This window comes from Marmota monax, unplaced genomic scaffold (assembly GCF_021218885.2).
Source record: "Marmota monax isolate L192 unplaced genomic scaffold, Marmota_monax_Labrador192_F-V1.1 WCK01_AAM20220418_F8-fsc00122, whole genome shotgun sequence".
NCBI lineage: Eukaryota > Metazoa > Chordata > Mammalia > Rodentia > Sciuridae > Marmota > Marmota monax.
Window position 1 is genome coordinate 3628051 of NW_026695223.1, and position 20648 is coordinate 3648698.

At 36.9% G+C, this 20648-nt stretch overlaps 1 protein-coding gene across 11 annotated transcripts in view; it reads left to right on the forward strand.

The window, feature by feature from the left end:
* Luc7l2 (LUC7 like 2, pre-mRNA splicing factor) overlaps positions 1 to 20648 on the forward strand; it is a 71055-nt gene that overhangs the window by 16732 nt on the left and 33675 nt on the right. The window lies entirely within an intron of this gene.

Sequence of the window (20648 nt, forward strand, 5' to 3'; positions counted from 1 at the left end):
TTTTGCTAAGTTACTTAGGGCCTTGCTAAGTTGCTGAGGCTGGTCTCTAACTTGGAATCTTCCTGCCTCAGCCTCTTAAGTCATATAGGCATGTGTTGTCATACCTGGCAAACAGAATAGATTTTTACCCAGAGTGGTGTACATTTTTTGTTAAGATTTGTGTAGATTTATAGCTGAGTGTTATGGTGAATGCCTGTAATCTCAACTACTTGGGAAGTTAAAGCGGGAGGATCCCAAGTTCAAGGCCATCCTAGGCAACTTAGGAAGACCATTCTGAAAATGAAATTAAGAAATGACTGGGGATGCAGCTCAGTAGAGTGCTTTGTTAGTGTATGCATAGGTTCGATCAACAGTAATGAAAAATAATATTTGTGCCCATGTATATTGTGGAGTCAGTAAGAAAAACATTAGTAAATACTTACATTCATACAGTTAACTTGAGAGTAGCGTTGTCACTTAAAATTTATCTGTATTGCTGACTCCTAATAGAAAGCTCAGTTTAGATTCAATGATTGGTCTTAAGATTTTCATCTTTTTTTTTGGTACCAGGGATTGAACCCAGGGGTACTTATCCTGGGTCACATCCCCAGCCCTTCCTTTTTTTGTGTGTGTGTATTTTGAATCAGTCTTGCTGAGTTGTTTAGGGCCTTGCTTAAGTTGCTGAGGCTGGGTTTGAACTTGAAATCCTCCTGCTTCAGCCTCTCGAGCCACTGGGATTATAGGTCTGCGCCATCTTGCCCAGCAAAGAGTATCATCATTTAAATTCAGAAGATAAAACACATAATGATGGATCTTTTAAAATGGAACAGGAATTGATTGCCTAACTTTTGGATTTGGTTGAAATGATATTGAGTTGCTTCCCTTTACAGATGCACTCAGTGGTAGTGGGGAGCTAGTAAGGGATAAACCTCAGACTGGCTTTATTTCTCATTTGCCAGAAATGAGTCAAATGAAGAAAAGATTTCCAGCTTACCTTTTCAGAAGCAGTGAGTTCACCTAGCTAAAGATGTCTAAATGAGTGGTTTCTTCTTTCAGAGGAAGATTTAAATTAAGGACATACTTCAAACAGAAAAGATAATTGGGAAGACAGTTGAAACTATGAGCCTAAAATGTTTTTAAGTAGAATACTACAGAGTAAGAAATCTGGTTTCTGAGCATGTGTATAAGAACTATGGCAGATAGTAATGGACAGAAAAGTTTCTATCTACTCAAGTTTCCAAAATTAAAATATTTTCTACTATGTTGTAATACATTTGAAATCTATGATTAATTATAATTATCTGTATATTCTGAGATTCTTCATACTTATTGTTTTATAAAATTTAACAATTAAAGTAATTTTATTTAATGGCTAAATTATCTCTTCAGATAATTTAAAGAATGAGATTAACAAAATGTCAGAATTTAGGTTTTTTCCCTTTTCCCTAATATTCTAAAGTCAACCATAGCAAGATTTGTACTTATAGTAATGATAAAAAAAAAATCTGTTATGCTTTACATCTCAAAATGTACATAATGCCTCTTTTGTGTGTGAACCCAGGGAGTCCTGCATGTTAGGCAAGATACTACTATTAAGCTGCAATGCCAGCCCTCATTTATTTCTTAAAAGATTTCTGTGACATATATTATCTGCAGTTTACAGATGAGAAATTAGCCTTAATGGTAATTAAGTAACTTAAAATCACTCAAGTCTGTTGATGTAAAGTGGAACTGGAACCAAACCCTAATTTTTTTTTTTTTTTTAACATTTGCAGTGTTTTTATTATTGAGACATTTCAAACATAAGGCAGATAGAATAGTATAATGAGCACCCATGGACCTAATACTTACCACTCAGCTTTAATAACTGGTGGCATTTGCCGCCTTTCTTCAAACTCAAGTTTTCGGATCTGAGTTTCCTCCCGCATGTTTTCTGTTTTGTTGGGAATTCTTAATCATTAATCATTCATCATGTAAATAAAGAGGATAAATGCTTGTTCTTGGACTTTCCTTTTTATAAAACTTACTGATGGCCAGGCATGGTGGTACATGCCTGTATCCCTTGGTTTGGAAGGCTGAGGCAGGAGGATCACGACTTCAAAGCCAGTCTCAGCAATTTATCTAGGTCCTAAGCAACTCAGTGAGATCCTGTTTCTAAATAAAATACAAAAAGGACTGGGGATGTGGCTCAGTGGTTAAGTGCCCCTGGGTTTAATCCCTAGTATTAAAAAAAAATTACTGATGAATTATAAAGTATACAATTTTTTAAAAAGATTTTTACCATCTCTGAAATATGGATCTTAAACTCCATGATTTAAAAAAAAAAAGAAAAAAGAAACCACCGTCTTAATTGGAAATAATTTTTCTTATGGCATAGAACGTGGAGATGAGGCTTAAAACTGAAGTGCTTTGTGTTATATGATAAGCAGTTAAGAAAAGCTCTTATAGGTAGGGTGCAGCTGAATTGTAAGGCACTTGCCTACCATGCATGAGGCCCTGGGTTCAAGCCCAGCACTGCCAAAAAGAGAAAAAAAAAAAAAAAAGAAGAAAAGCACTTTAAAGGCACCTGCAGAGTAAACTGGGAAGGAAAACTCTTGCTAGCTTGATAGAAAGAGATTGTCTTTAAAGTTGGAATTAAGTAGGTGTGACCTTCTCAGGAAGAGAGTTTTGAGGATGAGCTAAAGAATTTTTATGAGACTTTGGAGTTTTAGTGTGGTGTCCGTAAGAATTTGAAAATCATTGATGGTGTGATTCCTTGTGACCTTATTACTAAAAGGGACTGTTATTAACTTTTCATCTTCTGTATTAATGGCTTATAATTGGGGAGCTATTCTTTCTTTAGCACCGAAATCCTATAGGAAAATGCTTTTTGGTGACACAGTATAGTAGTTCACACTTCTTTGAATTGAAGATACCACTTTCCTTTTTTTTTTTTTTTCTTCAGTGCTGGGAATCAAACCAAGGCCTTTTATGCACTAGGCAGGTGTTCTACCACTCAGCTACATCCGAAGCCTTATTTATTTTCTTTTCACATGTTAGATGAAGAATGAAAGAAATTTAATTGAAAAGAATTCTAATTGTTGATTATATAATGCTTTTTCTTCTCTCTCTTTTTTTGTTTGTTTTTAACCACGTTACCACTGTAAAGTGATGTTTTACCTTTTTTGTGTGGTATCAGGGATGGGATTGAACTCAGGGGCACTCGACCACTGAGCAACATCCCCGGGCCTATTTTATTTAGAGACAGGGTCTCGCTGAGTTGGGTTGTACCTTGCTTTTTGCTGAGGCTGGCTTTGAACTTGAGATCCTCCTATCTTAGTGTCCCAAGCCACTGGGATTACAGGTATGCGCCACCATGCCTGGCTGGTGTTTCACCGTTGTGCTACATCCTCAGTCTTCTTTTTGAGACTGAGTCTCACTAAGGTTGGTAAAGGTTATCCTCAAATTTGTGGTCCTCCTGCTTCAGCCTCCAAGTCACTGGGATTATAGGAGTGAGCCACTGCACTTGACCTTTTTCCTTGTTTTTATAACTAAAGGATATTTGTTAGCTTTCTTAACTTTATTTCTTGGATCTTCCATTTCTAGCAGTATCTGGTTCAGAATCAGCAGAAATTAAGGCTCAAATAAATTGAATTGTCAAATCTTTCTCTCTCTCTCTCTCTCTCTCTCTCTCTCTCTCTCTCACCAAGGATTGAACTCGGGGGTACTTGACCACTGAGTCACATCACCAGCCTTATTTTGTATTTTTATTTAGAGACAGGGTCTCACTGAGTTGCTTAGCCCCTTACTTTTTGCTGAGGCTGGATTTGAACTTATGATTTTCCTGCCTCAGTCTTCCTGAGCTGTTGAGGTCACATGTCATAGTCAGAAAAATCACAGTATTTTATACCCAAAGGTATTTTAGATTTACTTAAATCTACATACTTAATTTTTTTTTTCATGCAACTGAGAAGTTGGGAATAGGCCAGTTTCTCCTATTTAACTAGAATTTCACATATTTTAAATATAGGTGTTTTCCATGTAGTTTTGTTTTAGAGATTCTGCTGCTCAACAATAGGGGAGTTTTAAAAGAACTGATTAGAAAATACTTAGGCACAGTATTAGGGACTTTGACATTTCAATGTCATCATTAAAATTTTATCTGTATTTTTCAGGTGATTAAATTTGTGAGTAGTTGTTATCAACGTTCTGAATTGGTTTTATGGTGCCTCAGTAGGTTCTGGGTTTTATCCAGAGTGTGGCTTTTATTAATTGAAACTCCTTTTATTGTTCCTGTAACTTTCCTGTAATGCATGGTCTACAAGTTGTTTGGTACATACAACTCTGAATTTTAAAACTGCTGTCTGTTGGGTAATAAGTATGTAAAGGAGCCGTGAAAATATACAGAAGCAGAACAAATATTAAGAAGTAGATCTGTTGGGTGTGGTGGCACACACCTATATTCCCAGCAGCTCTGGAAGGTGAGGCTGAAGCAGAAGGGTTGCAAGTTTGAATCCAGCCTCAGCAATTTAGCAACAACTGTCTTAAAAGAGCAGGGGATGATCTCTAGCAGTCAGAGAAATGCAAATCAAAACCACCCTAAGATACCACCTCACTCCAGTAAGATTGGCAGCCATTATGAAGTCAAACAACAACAAGTGCTGGCGAGGATGTAGGGGAAAAGGGTACACTTGTACATTGCTGGTGGGACTGCAAATTGGTGCAGCCAATTTGGAAAGCAGTATGGAGATTTCTTGGACAGCTGAGAATGGAACCACCATTTGACCCAGCTATTCCCCTTCTTGGTCTATTCCCTAAAGACCTAAAAAGAGCATGCTACAGGGACACTGCTACATCGATGTTCATAGCAGCACAATTCACAATAGCAAGACTGTGGAACCAACCTAGATGCCCTTCAATAGATGAATGGATAAAAAAAATGTGGCATTTATACACAATGGAGTATTACTCTGCATTAAAAAATGACAAAATCATAGAATTTGCAGGGAAATGGATGGCATTAGAGCAGATTATGCTAAGTGAAGCTAGCCAATCCCTAAAAAAGAAATGCCAAATGTCTTCTTTGATATAAGGAGAGTAACTAAGAACAGAGTAGGGACGAAGAGCATGAGAAGAAGATTAACATTAAACAGGGATGAGAGATGGGAGGGAAAGGGTGAGAGAAGGGAAATTGCATGGAAATGGAAGGAGACCCTCAGGGTTATACAAAATTACATACAAGAGGAAGTGAGGGGAAAGGGAAAAATAATACAAGGGGGAGAAATGAATGACAGTAGAGGGGGTAGAGAGAGAAGAGGGGAGGGGAGGGGAGGGGGGATAGTAGAGGATAGGAAAGGCAGCAGAATACAACAGACACTAGTATGGCAATATGTAAATCAATGGATGTGTAATTGATGTGATTCTGCAATCTGTATATGGGCTAAAAATGGGAGTTCATAACCCACTTGAGTCAAAGTGTGAAATATGATATATCAAGAACTACGTAATGTTTTGAACAACCAACAATAAAAATTTAAAAAGAAAAAAGAGCAGGGGATGTGTCTCATGTGATTAAGCACCCCAGGGGTTTAATCCTTAGTACTGCCTTCTGTCCCTGCCCCGAAAAAGGAGTAAATCTGCACAAAAGTTTTTCAACCTGCCACTAAAATGTAAGTTTTTACCAGTAGGGCTAGTGTTTTATTCAGTGCAATATCCCCCACATCTAAAACAGGGTCTATTCCTTGTATTGAATGAATGATTGAGCCATTCAAAAATAGAGCACTAAATAAACAAACAAATAAATAAATAAATGTTTCAAAACCTAGCTTTGTTTCAAAAATGAACAGTTACTAATGGCAAACCTCTTATCTTTCACCTGATAAGGAGCTGGAGAGTATTTTGGTGTTGTTGAATTGCTTATCAAAATATGACAGTAGGGGGCTGGGGTTGTAGCTCAGTGGTAGAGTGCTTGTGAGGCATTGGGTTCAGTTCTCAGCACCACATATAAATAAATGAATAAAATAAAGGTCCTTCACCATCTAAAAATGTATTTAAAAAATATAACAGTAGTGATTATACATGCAAATGTGGTTGTAAGTTCTATGTCAAAGGAACAGTTGAGCTAGAGCCAGTCCAATACATGCAAATATGAGAAATTAACTTATAGATTCTCTAGACGTAAATAATTCTTCCCCCAAAATAATTGTTTTGGGATACCTTGATATTACTTAACAGATTTCTTGGCATTAATCAAGATTTTTGGCTTGATTTTTTTTTTTTTTTAAATTTGTATTACAACATTTTTTTTTAGAAATTACTTATAGGTAACATGCTAAATAACCCAGGTCTTGCCACATTTGGCTTTGAAGTATATTGTGTCCTCTTAAGCAGATTTGTTGTGTTTAATTTTTTTCTATCTGTTACAAAAATATGCCTTCTTTAACAACTATCCTTATTTTTTATTTATTCATTTTTGGGGTACCAGGGATTGAACCCAGGAGCACTCGGCCACTGAGCCACAGTCCCAGCCCTATTTTGTATTTTATTTAGAGACAGAGTCTCACTGAGTTATTTAGCACCTCACTTTTGCTGAGGCTGGCTTTGGACTCAGAATCCTCCTATCTTAGCCTCTCAAGCCTCTGGGATTATAGGCATGCAATACTTCCCCCAGCCCCTTCAACAAGTAGTTTTAGAGACTGCCCAACCAAAAATGCTTTTGGTGTCTAGGAAGTTAGAAGTACATTAAAAGCTTCCCAATGAATAATTCAGGCTTTACTATTAAACTTTTAGAACCAAGTCCTGAGTAATTTAGAGTGTTTTTAGCAAATAGGCACATGAATACTATGAACTATTCAGTCTGAAGTAGTATGTTCTTTATTGTTTTATGTGGGTTTTTTTGATACTGGAGTTTGAATTTATACACTTTTACCACTGAGTTTCATCCCCAGCTCTTGGTTTTTGTTTTTTTTTTTTAATTTAAATGTTTAGTTGTAATGGACACAGTACCTTTATTTATTTTTTTATGTGGTGCTGAGGATCAAACCAGTGCCTCATATGTGCTAGCAAGTGCTCTACCACTGAGCTGCAGCTGCAGCCCCAGCCCACATCCTCAACTCTTTTTATTTTTTATTTTGAGACAGTGTCTCATTAAGTAATCAAGGCTATCCTCAAATTTGTAATCCTCCTGCTTTAGCCTCTTGAGTCCCTGGGATTATAGATATGTGCCACTGCATCCAGCTATTTCTTTTTTTTTATTTTTAAGGTGTAGATGGACAAAACACAGTGCCTTTTATTTTTATGTGGTGCTGAAGATCCCACCCGGGCTCTACCACCCGGGATCTTCCGATGAGCCACAATCCCAGCCCCGCATCCGTCTATTTCTATGCCCTCCCAAGTAACCCTTTTCTGTCATTCTGAATAATCTTATATCATTCATTTTATATAGTTAAAATAATATACTTGAGGCTTATGGAAGTGACCCACAGGCATACAGTTTTGTTTTGATTTAGTCTTTGTCTGTGGTTGAGTTTGGTCAGCAGGTCTGTTAAATGAATTAATGGTAGTGTTAATGTCTTCTCTTCCAAATTGAATCACAATTAGCTATTTTAAAATTCTTATTCTATATTATGAAGTCAATCAGAGAGGAATCATTTTTAACTCATTTAATAAAAATTTTACCTGGACATGGTGGCATATACCTATAAAAAAATCCCGGCTACTCGGGAAGCTGAGGTGGATTTTAAGTTTGAAACCCTCCCTAGCAGTTTAGTGAGAATTTGTCTTAAAATGAAAAAAGTTAAGTAAAGAGGACTGGGAATGTATCTCAGTGGTAAAGCACTTCTGAGTTTAATCCCCAATCTCAGAAAAGTGTTTATTTTTTCAAACATAAAAGTAGAGAGTTGTATAATGAACTTCCATGTACTCATCGTACATCTTCATTAAACACTTATGGTCTACCTTATTTAATTTTTTTTGAAATATTGATTTTTTAGTTGTAGTTGGACACAATACCTTTATTTTATTTATTTATTTATTTTTATGTGGTGCTGAGGATTGAACCCAGGGCCTTGCATGTGCTAGGCGAGTGCTCTACTGCTGAGCCACAACCCCAGCCCCATCCGTATTTAATTTATAATCACTTTTATTCTCTTTCTTTTGCAAATCTGAAATCTTTGACCTATTATTTAGATTGGCTGTTGATACGTGGTAGCAGTGACCAATTACTCCAAACAAAGCAGGAGGTCTGGAAGTCTTGTTGAAGACTTGTTGAAGCACATTGATTTTCATAGTCTTGTATTTATTTAATCTATTTCATGATCGTGTTTATTCTGAACAGTGATTCTCAATAAATGCTTATTACCTAAAAATAGGAACTATTCTTCAGTTTTCCCTGAACCCCTAGTTTTGTTTTATTTTTGAGTCAGAGTCTCACTAAATTGACCAGGCTGGCTTTGAGCTAGCTATCCTCCTGCCTTAGGCTCCTGAGTAGATGGGATTAGAGGGCTTGTGCTCTTTAGATCATTTTTAAGAGATTTTTCCAGTTTTATAAATTGCCCTTTAACAAGTCTGTGGAAACTAATGTGTTCTCTGAGGTAATTTATTAAAAAGGGAGGATGGAGTTATAAATGTGTCATTTGGAAGATATAGGATCCTGAACACAGAGCAAACACATGGTAATAAACAAGATCTTGGGACAAAAATAAAGTTGTGTACAGGTAGTTAACCACAAACACCAAGCACATTTACAAATTCTCCATCTTTAGGAATATTTTGTGAAATGTAATGAGTGCAGGAAGCAAAACCAGATGACTTAGTAAAATCCTTTTTAGTTTGACGATCCTTACTCATTAAGGAATCTTTTAAAAGGATTTAGTGTTTTGCTCCGACATACAGAATTAAAGCATTTTGGAAATGTGTTATCCTTTAAGCTTTTTTCTTTCATAGAATAAAAAATAAAGGTATATATTCAAATAATATAATCTGTAAAATTTCTTAGATGTGTTAAATTTTTCCCTCTTACTGTAATAGTATTGGAATGATGAAATTTATTGGAGTTAAGCAGAGGAAGAAATAGAAAGGGGTGAGAAGTATCTGATCAATGAATGCTGAATGGAGAAAGTTAAGGAGAATTCACTACTGTTTTTAGAAAAAAATACTTTTGCAGTATTAGGGGTTGAACCCCTGAGTGTTTTACCACTGAGGTACGTCCTCAGTCCTTTTTATATTTAATTTTGAGACAGGATCTTATTAAGTTGATGAGGCTGGCCTCAAACTTGTGATTTTCTTGCCTTTGCCTGCCAGGTAGCTGGGGATACACACATGGGCTACCGAACCCTGCTCCCTGAATCTTGCTCAGAAATGTTATTTTTTATTTTTTTAAAAATATCTTTATGTATTTTTTTGTTGTAGATGAACACACAGTATATTTATTTATTTTTATGTGGTGCTGAGGATCGAACTCAGTGCCTCACACATGCCACATGAGCGCTTTACCACTGAGCTATAGCCTCAGCCAGAAATGTTATTTTTTAAATCATCAGCAAATAAAAACCAACGTGAGCCAGTTGTGGTGGTACACACCTGTCATCAGTGGCTTGGGAGACTGAGATAGGAGTATCGCAAATTCAAAGACAGCCTCAACAACTTAGGCCCCTCGCAAGTTAGTGAGACCCTGTTTTTAAATACAAAAAGGGAAGGGGATATGGCTCAGTGGTTAAGCTCCCCTGGATTCAATTCCCGATACCAAAAAATACCCCAAAATAAAAATCCTCAATGTGAGCAGGGTGCCATGGAGCACGCCTGTATTCCCAGCTACACTGGAGGCTAAGGCAGTTTGAGACCAACAAAAATATAAAAAGGTCAGGGAATATGGCTCAGTAGTAGAGTGCCTTGCTTGGATTTAATACCTGGTCTGTCTGTCTCTCTCTCTCTCTCTCTCTCTCTCACACACACACACACACACACACACACACACACACAAAGAATGACTTTAAAAAATTAGTAATTTTAAATATAAAATTTAAAAGTTTTCATTAAAGAAGTGATTTGTTTTTTCATCTGAGAGTTGTATTGATTGCTAAGACCAGCATTCATTCATTAACAAGTACTTACTGAGTACTTACTATGTGCCATGGGTTATGCTAGGTGTAGGGATATTAAAGTAGACATGGTTTCTGCTTCAGAGGTGGGAATGTAAATTCAAATGCAGGAGCCACACCACCCAGTGTAAGAAATAATGTGGGGCTGGGGTTGTGGTTCAGTGGTAGAGCACTTGCCTAGCATGTGTGAGGTCCTGGGTTTGATGGCGTGTGCCACTGAGCATGGCCTCAGCCATTTTCATTGTGAGTCAGGTTCTTTCTGAGTTGCCCAGCTGGCCTCAAAGTGTGGTCCTTCTGCTTCAGCCTCCTGAGTATCTGGGATTAGAGGTGTATGTTACTCTTCCTGGTGATAATATAATCTTTGTGGGGCAATTCCTCTTATATATTTTTTCTAGTTATTTTTGTCCCTGGTCAGAAATGGATTTCAAAGTCTTTCCAGCTATATTCTTTAAAATATAGTGCTCTACCACTGAGCTACAGCCCCAGCCCACATCCCCAGCTCTTTTTATTTTTTATTTTGAGATAGTGTCTCGCTAAGTTGCCAAGGCTATCCTCAAATATGTAATCCTTCTGCCTCAGCTGCTGGGGAGATTGAGTGAGGAAGATTGCAAGTTCATGGCCAACCTGGGCAACTTAATGAGATCCATCCTGTCTCAAAAGAAAAAGTAAAAAGGGTGGGGGATATAGCTCAGTGGTAGAATGCCCCTGGGTTCAACCCCAGTACCAAGAAAAAAAGATGGATAGATTGACAGCAAGTAGTAGATGGATGGATTCACATGTTAAGATAAGTTGGTCCGGGCATGGTGGTGCATGCCTGTAATCCCAGCTACTAGGGAGGCTTAGGTAAGAGGATCAAGAGATCAAAGCCAGCCTCAGCAAAAGCAAGGTGCTAAGCAACTCAGCGAGACCTTGTCTCTAAATAAAATATAAAATAGGGCTGGGGATGTGGCTCAGTGGCCAAGTGCCCCTGAGTTCAATCCCCAGAACCCCTCCTCTGCAAAAAAAAACAAAAAACCTAAGCCTACGCTGACTTGGAATTTGTGTTCCTCCAGCTTTAGCCTCCTGACTAATAGGAACGACAGGTGTGTGCCACTGCCCAGCTTAAGTTACATGTTATAGCGAGTTTATGCCAATATTCATAAGCATTCTTCCTTACCTTCTCCTCCAGTATAATCTACTTTGACCTTGTGGGTCCTGCTGCGCCTTCCAGGTACTTTCAGTATTTCAGCTGTTGATGAATTGACCTATGGATATCAGACTCCATGTTTGGTTTTATGGTGCTGTGGATCAAAGCTTATGCTTGCTAGGCAAACACTCTACCACTGAGCCTCATCCCCAGCCCAGATTTCATGTTTTTATGTAATTTTTTTAAAACCATTTATTTTTTAGTTTTTTTAGGTGGACACAATATCTTTATTTTTACGTGGTGCCGAGAATCGAACCTAGTGCCTCACGCATGCTAGGCGAGCGCACTACCACTTAAGCCACATCCCCAGCCCCATTTTATGTAATTTTTTTAATGAGAGTATCTTAGAAAAATGCATGCTATAACTCAAGGAGAAAAATATAAAACTTTCTGCTTGGAAAACATTTGGATAAAGATCGCCTATAGTGAATGTGGACATATCTGTACTATACCAGACACTGCTACTTTGCTTTCTTGCAGTTTTGTCAAAGTCAGCATGTCCAAAACAAGACATTTTCCTTAACAAATCAATCCTCCCATTTGCTTCAGTTAGTTCTCTTTAGTGGCAACATTGTTTTCATGCTTGAAACCTTGAAAAAAACATCCTTTTTTCCTCTCCATACTTCATTTCTTCTTAGTTAAAAATCGTTGATTGTCACTATTATTGAGAGAATGTTGAGTTACACTAAGAATCTGATCAGATTTATAATTTGCTATCAATAGTTACATGACCTCTCTGAGCCTTCATTTTCAATATCTCTAGGAAGGTAGCATTGGAATTGATGATTTCAGAGATCCCTCTCATCTTTAAAATTCTTTTGTTTTTCTTTAGCACTGTAGTTTAGCTCCATCACCTCCTTTCTTTTTCCTCTTCTAATTTGATCCAGTGGCATTATTCCTGGGTGGTGGTAATATACGTTCTCGCCCTTGGTCTCTCTATTCTCGTCAACCCATCCAGTAGTGTGAATGATTCTAAAACAGATTTTATTGCGTCATATTTTTTCCAAGTAGTTAAGCATTTTTACTTATTTGTTTACAGAGTAAATTTTATCATTGGCTCATTTTCAGATTCTTTACTAATACAGTCAGAGGTTGCAAACAGATGGCCTATAGGCCAGAATAATCCTATATCTTGTTTTTCGACATTATTATCCCTTATCTCTATTAATAACCATCTGGTTTCATATAAATTACTGCTGTTCATCTTCCAGATAGGAAAAAAAATATTTTCCTTAAAACATTTGCTCAGGCTATTTCCTGTCTTTTTCTATGTAAATCATCTTTACTTTTCCTAGAAAACTTCCATATACATGGATGCAAAATAGTAGCCCCCTGTTATAAATTCCTTTACAATGGAAGTATTAGGAAGTATGTAAAGTTATGAGCCAAGAAAATATGCTCTTTTTAAAAAAATCATTTATTTGTTTTTTGCATACATGACAATATGGAATGCATTACGCTCATTATTACCCATTACAGCACAAGTTTTTGTAACTCTGTATATAAAGCATGTTCACGCCAAATTATGCCATATACAAGTACTTTTTGCATTACAATTCTTAATACACACATATAAAATATGTTCTTAACATAGTGCATCTATGATAATGTATGATATTGTATAGCAAAATATGGAGTGCCTTGTGTGGTGGGTTAGCTCTTTTATGGGTCTTGGGGATATAACAGTGATCAAGAAAGACTTCCTCATCAAGCTTATATCCCAGTGTAGTCAATCAGCAAAAGTAAGTATTTGACAAAGTGCATAAACATTGTATCCATACAGCAATCTTGAAGTACTTGAGAAAAGAAGTTCAGAATGAGTGAGTGAGTAAGTATAGTATTACCTATCAGGTTCTGAAAGAGGTAAAAGCTGGTTTTCTGACTTGATCCAGTGCCCCTTCTGTATTTCATTCCTTACGATATGGTACTCAAGTACAAGAGATACTCAAGTACAAGAGGATAAACTATAAAATATGAATGTTTCCTATTGTACCTCATCCCTGTTCCCAGTCCTAGATTTATAAACAATTTAGTGTACCTATTTTGCATTCCCTTCTGTGCATTCACAAGTGTGTGTTTTAACAAATGGCATTTATGTTTTTTTTTCACTTGTAATGTCATTTAGAGATTTCCATGTCAGTTGCCAACATTTAAAAAAATGCCTACCTAATATTTTATAATATGGTCTTCCTGCATATTATAATTATTATTATTTTTAAATTCTTTTTAGTTGTTGATAGACTTTTATTTATTTATGTATGGTGCTGAGAATCAAACCCAGTGCCTCACACATGCCAGGCAAGTGCGCTACCGCTGAGCTCTAGCCCTCTGCATATTATTTTAACCAGTGACTATCAATACATTAATAATTTTTATTTCTGTTTTTTTGTATACAATATGGCAATAAAATCCTTTTGTACTTCTTTGTGTACATTTATAGCTAGTGCCTTAATGTCTTGTTCTTTCTTCATTGAGAATGTAAATTCCTTGGTAGCAACATTTTTTATGTTCCCTATTGTTTTGTAACTCTGCTCAGGATCTATATCATACAAATGAGCATATGTAATATAGCAAAGCAATTTTTTTCTCTTTAGTTATACATGACAGTAGAATCTATTTTGATATATTTATATAAGTATGGAATATATCTTATTTTAATTAGGATCTCAGTCTTGTGCATGTACACAATGATGAAATTCACTGTGGTGTATTTATATATGTACACAGGAAAGTTATGTCAGATTCATTCCACTCTTTCCTATTCCTTTCTCCCCTCCCTTCCCTTCATTCCCCTTTGTCTAATCCAGTGAACTTTTGTTCACCCCCTCACCCACCCTTTATTGTGGGTTAGCATCTACATATCAGAGAAAACATATGAACTTTGTTTTTTTGGGATTGGCCTATTTCACTTAGCATGATAGTCTCCAGATCCGTTTATTTGCTGGTGAATATCATTAAATAATTCTTATTTATGGCTGAGTAATATTCCATTGTGTATATGCACCACAATTTCTTTATCCATTTGTCTGTTGGTGGGCATCTAGGTTGGCTCCATGGCTTAGCTATTGCAAATCATGATGCTATAAACATTGATGTGGCTGTGTCACTAAAATATGCTGATTTTAATTCCTTTGGGTATATATGGAAGAATGGGATAACTGGGTCAAATGGTGGTTCCATTCTTAGTTTTTTGAGGAATATCTACACTGCTTTCCAGGAAGGCTGCATTAATTTGCAGTCTCACCAACAGTGTACGAGTGTACCTTTTCCCCCATATCCTTGCTAACATTTATTGTCACTTTTATTCTTGAGAATTGCCATTCTGATCAGATTGAAGTGAAATATCAGTTTTAATTTGCATTTTTCTAATTACTAGAGATATTGAACATTTTTTTCATATATTTGTATATGATTTCTTTTTTTTTTTGGTTGGACTGGAAATTGAACCAAGGGCCTTGTGCAAGCAAGGCAAAGTGAGGCAAGCACTCCACCAACGGAGTACTTTATACCTAGTGTTTTATTGTCTTGCCCCCTGAGTTCAATCCCCAGCTCCAACTCTATTTCTTTTGAGAATTGTCTTTTTAGTTCCTTTGTCCGTTTTTTGATTGGGTTATTTTTGTTTATTTTGTTTGGTTTTGGTGTTAAGCTTTTTGAGTTCTTTGTTTATCCTGAAAATTAATGCCTTCTTATCTGAGGTGCTGGTGGCAAATTTTCTCCCATTCTGTAGTCTCTCTTCTTCATGCTCTTGATTGTTTTCTTTGCTAGAAAGCAAATGTTTTTACAATTACTTGTAACTGCTACCTATCTAGTTTATATCACTGATCTGTTCATTAACAGACTACTGCCATTAATTTACACTTGGTAGTCCTCTCAAATGTATAAACCAGTGTTTTGATTTGCTCTGCTATAATATCATTTTTATTTATTGGTTTTGGTGTGTAATTTTCACATGCTTCTGTTTCAATTAAATTGTTTTCCTCTAAAATTAAAAAGTTTCATTGATCCCTGCCCCCCCCAAGCCATTTTAAGATTGATATATCATCTGTCATTGCATCAACCAGTACCCAAAAGTTCAAACAAACCAACCTTGGGGCAATGTGTATTTCTGAATCACAAAAATGCCATTTTATTATATGTCTTTGCCACCTTAACAAGAATATAGCTCTCTCTTTTTGGTGTTGAGGATAAAACTAGGGGCACTTTATCACTGACCTATATTCCAGCCCTTTTAATTTTTTATTTTGAGACAGGGTCTTGGTAAGTAGCTATGGCTGGTCTCAAACTTGTGATTCTTCCTGACTCAAGACTCCATAGTAGCTTACATTATCTTCTGGAATATCTTTTTTTTAATGGTCACATAATATATCATTGTATTTCATGAAGTCAAACTCAAATTTGAGAGGCTCATAATGTTTCTCTTTTGTAAATCAAAAACAGCATTGTTGGGATTGAGGCTATGGCTCAGAGGTAGTGCACTTGCCTGGCATGTGTGAGGCACTGGGTTTGATTCTCAGCACTGTATATAAATAAATAAAGGTCTATCAACTAAAAAAAAAATTTTAAAAAATTGTTAAACTTAATGTTGTCTGTTTGCCTTTGTGTACTCTTTCATTGTTTCCTTAAATTCTTAGAATTCTGTAGTCCAATCATGTTCATTTAATTGTCATGGGCAACATGGGCTGTGCAAAACCTGGTCTGCTATGCAGTAGAGATAAATAGAAAAGAAAAAAGAAAAAAAAACCCTTCCCCCCCCCCCCCCCATGAAACTTAGAGTACATTTGAGGAGATAAAACTCACTTTCAGAAATTAAAAAGATAACGGTGGTGCACGCCTGTAACCCCAGCGGCTCGGTAGGCTGAGGCAGGAGGATCACGAGTTCAAAGCCAGCCTCGGCAAAAGCTGAACTCAGTGAGACCCTGTCTCTAAACAAAATACAAGATAGGGCTGGGAATGTGGCTCAGTGGCTGAGTGCCCCTGAGTTCAATCCTCAGTACCCCATCCCCCCCAAAAAAAGATAAAAATAACACTTAAAATAATCAACTTTATTAAACAGAAAGCAGCATAGAATGCAGGGGTTTTAAGAGAAGTTACTAGGATGAAGTAGAGTTATTTGTCTAAGACCTCTTCTTCATGCTCTTGATTGTTTTCTTTGCTGAGAAAGGAGGAATGGATTTGAAATGGAGAAGGCCAAATAAAGAACTGAATTCAGTTAAAAATAAGCATCATTTTTACCATTTACAATTTAACACAAAGTCTGTTAATTAAAATACTAAGAATAGAGCCAGGTGCAGTGGTAACACCTATTATTCTAGTGACTGGGGTCTGGGGGTGCTGAGGCAGAAGGATTGCAAGTTGGAGGCCAGCCTCGGCAATTTGGTGAGATTGTGTCACACAGTAAAAACAGGGCTGGGCTTGTAGCTCAGTGGTGGGAGTGCCCCAGGATTCAGTCCCAGACACTACCAAAATAAATGAATGCATACATAACATACATACCAAGAATAAACTTTTGGAAATAATCTAATTAAAAGTGTCTGGGCTGGGGTTGCGGCTTAGCGATAGAACACTAGCATAGCATGCAAGGCCCTGAGTTCAATCCTCAGCACCACATAAAAATAAGTAAATATAATAAAGGAATTGTTTTCAACCGCAACTAAAAAATATCTTAAAAAGTGAATTGTTCAAATTTTTAAAATTAAAAATCTTACGGTTTTTGTCATAAATAGATATTTAAAATCCACAAAACTTGTTAAACATTTTTTTTCAGTATTTAAGAGAAGCAGATGCAGTAGAAGCAGCAAATGTCTGAGACCTTGGTGTTGGAAGCATGTTGCACTGTTACTGATGCAGTCAGGATTGATCTGGCAGAGAAGCAGAGGCTCTGAAGGATTGGAATAGTTGATCTTGGGAGGGGTTCTATCAAGGTTCCCTCTGTGGTGACTATTTTAATTAGATGACTGGGATCATGAAGAATGTTCAAATCATACTTTCCCTTGTACTCACTTTTATAGTGGCAGATAGTTGTGGAGGATTCTTGGGGCTGCTTTGTTTTTAGAATTTTAAACTCCTCTGATTAGTTGTGTTGGTATGGACAGAGTAATATAGCTGATGGGTGTTTAGAATTCCGAAACTCTACTTTGGTACACTTACTGCTCTGCTAGGTCCCTGAAGAGGTGAGTTAAGCACAGAAGATATTCCAGACCAAAAAGTCTTCTTTAGTAGATTCTTGTTCGTAGAGTTTAGGCCCCCAAGCTACTGTGGATAGCCTGACTAGACTAAAAAGTTGCAAGATCAGTTGGCTAAAGTTAGTAATAAGCCCAAATAATCCACCTCTTAGAAGAGAGGAATACAGAGAACAGAGAGGACTAGTTCTAAACACTTAAGGAAAGGAGTCCAAGGAGGCTAAGATACCCTCCTTTCCTACCTGAAGCTCAGACCAGTTTTGTCCTGGGATGTTTCTTCACCATCTTCACTTGTTAGTAAGCCTGTGGCCCTCTGTCAGATTCTCTGTCCTCTTACTAGGTTGATTCATTCAGCAGGGTTTTTTTGTGGTGCTGGGGATTGAACCCAGGGCCTCGTGCGTGTCAGACAGGCACTTTACCAACTGAGCTATATCCCCAGACCCAGCAGATATTTTTAAAGGATTTCTGTGCCTGGTTAAAGGTACATAGTAGATAAGGCAGATAAGAATCCTTGTGGAACTCACGTTCCAGTGAGTTAATAATAATTTTTCCATGCCTATACGTTCCTCTAAGGCAGACCCCTCACCTCTACTTTCATCAAAAATTTTAGCCTACTACTGTGGAAATAATTATGTTTTTTTAATTTGTTTTGTTTTTGGATGGCATAATTGCTTTTGTTCTTTTGGTTGGTTGTGTGTTGTAGAATCTAACATTAAAAACAGGTGTTTTAAACACAGAAAAGTTGTTATTTTTATGTTTTTTTCTTAGAACAAATTGAGAAATAGAGTCAGGGGATAAAGATAATTTGTAAAAGGGAGCTTTGGATGTCTGCTGTGCAGATCTTTTTCTTATGGCATGGGAGATGAATATTATTGAAAAATACTTAAAACAATTTAGCACTAAAATATTGGAGTCTGCCTGGCAAAGTGGAAGAAATGTTAGATGAAGAATTGGTCTAACCGGGTGTACTAATAATACCCTCAAGCAGGTCATTTTTCCTGTGCAGGGGATGGGAATGAAAGTAGATCAGTGAGTGGTTGTCAGCACTACACACTATAAACACCTGGGTGGGTTTTGCAATTCAGTCTTCAAGTGATAGGGCTTGGGCCTGTTTCTAAAAACCATCAATGTGAGGTGAATGCTTTCCAGGTACAGGTTGAGAACCACATCTGACTGTGACATCTTTTTTGTTTTATGAAATGTGATACAGCATCCTGTGAACAACTATAGCTTGTGAAAATACGTAACATGTAAAGGGCATTGTTGGAGAAATTAATTTAAACTGCTGACTTATATTACAAACATTGACAACTTTCTTTTGCCATTAGATCTTTAATTTCTATTTTATTTTCTGAGATCTTGTTTTTATTTATTTATTTATTTTTGGCAGATGGACACAATACCTTTAGGTTATTTTTATGTGGTACTGAGGATCGAACTAATGCCTTACACATGCTAGGCTGGCACTCTACCACTGAGCTACACCACAGCCCCTGGGAGTTTTTTTTTTTTTTTTAAGAGTTTTTAACTTTTTCTTAGTAATATTGTTAATTTTAATTTCTACATATCCACTGGCCACTTCAGTTGCTGCTTATTGTCACTGGGAAAGTCCTCAGTATGTTAAATTGTAGACATTGGGGCCTGAAAAAATTTCTGCATGTTCAGTATAGCATTTTATGATGAAGGCTTTTGTAATTGTCATGAGAAGTCTTTATTACTTCTTGTCCCCGTTCCCCCTCCTTAAGTACCAGTGATTGAACTCAAGGGCACTTGACCACTGAGCCACATCCCCAGCCCTATTTTGTATTTTATTTAGAAAAAGGGTCTCTAGTTGCTTAGCGTCTTGCCATTGCTGAGGCTGGCTTTGAACTTGTGATCCTCCTGCCTCAGCCTCCTGAGCGTTTGGGATTACAGGCGTGCTTCCCCATCTTTATTACTTCTTATGTAATTAAGAACTGAGTGTAAGGCTAGGGTTGTAGCTTAGTAATAGAGTGCCCGCCTTGCATGTGGAAGGCACTGGGTTCGATCTTTAGCGCCACATAAAAAATAAAATAAAGGTATTGTGTTCATCTCCAACTAAAAAAATATTGAAAAAAAAAGAACTGAGGAGTGTAATAAGGTTTTACATAAAAAACAGTTTTTTAAAAGTAGTTGTAAAATTCTAGAGTTGGGGGAAAGATTAAATGCTACCTGGTTGAGGTTTTTCCTCAATTATACTAGATAAATGATTTCAAAACTGCAGGCTTGTTCCATCTTTAACACCAAGAGTTTAAAAAAAACGTCTCTATAGTCCCTTTGGACCATAATAAAACAAATTTTTGCCTCTTAATCAGAAATTCTTCCATTGATTGATGATTAGCTTCACATTTTGATTTTTCTCTTCTCTAATTACTTCTTTTACCTGGCTTTTCTGCATGGCTTGGTTTTGAGACATTTGGTCAATCTATTCATATCCCTTTTGAAGTACATTAGTGTACAGAATAATTTTTGGAAGTTAAGAGTTTTGCTTCTTTGTGTGTGGGTTGGAATTGAACTTGGGGGTACTCAACCACTGAGCCACATTCCCAGCCCTGTTTTGTGTGGTTTTTGTGGGGGTGTGGGGGTGAGGGGGAGTACTGGAATTGAACTTGGGGGCACTCCATCACTGAGCCACATCCCCATCCCTATTTTGTATTTTATTTAGAGACAGGGTTTCACTGAGTTGCTTAGCGCTTCATTTTTGCTGAGGCTGGCTTTGAACTTTGCATTCTCCTGCCTCAGCTCCTGAGCTGCTGGGATTACAGGTGTGCACCACCATGCCTGGCAGGGTTTTCTTTTAAAACAAGCCTTCAGTAGAGATTCCTCATTTGACTCACACTATATCCTTTCAAAATTAGTTTTAGTTCACATTGGTATATTTCAGTCATGCCATACTTTTTAACTAGTTATTTTTGTCTAATACTCTATTCATATCTAGTTACTTGTAAATTTTTCTCTTAGTCATAGAAATGTATGAATTCAATTTATTTAATTTAAATTTAATTGGCCTATTCTTTTGAATTTTGATCCAGTGAATTCACTGTCCTTTTTAGTTGGAATATTGCACAAAATTGATCACGTTCTCTGTTTTACACATGTCCAGATTTTTGGCAAAAATGTTAAGTAGGCAGTGTCATTTCTAGATTCCATTTGTAAAGCTAAGGCTCAGGCCTGTATGCTGTAGATACCTGTTACCAGAAACTTCCCCAA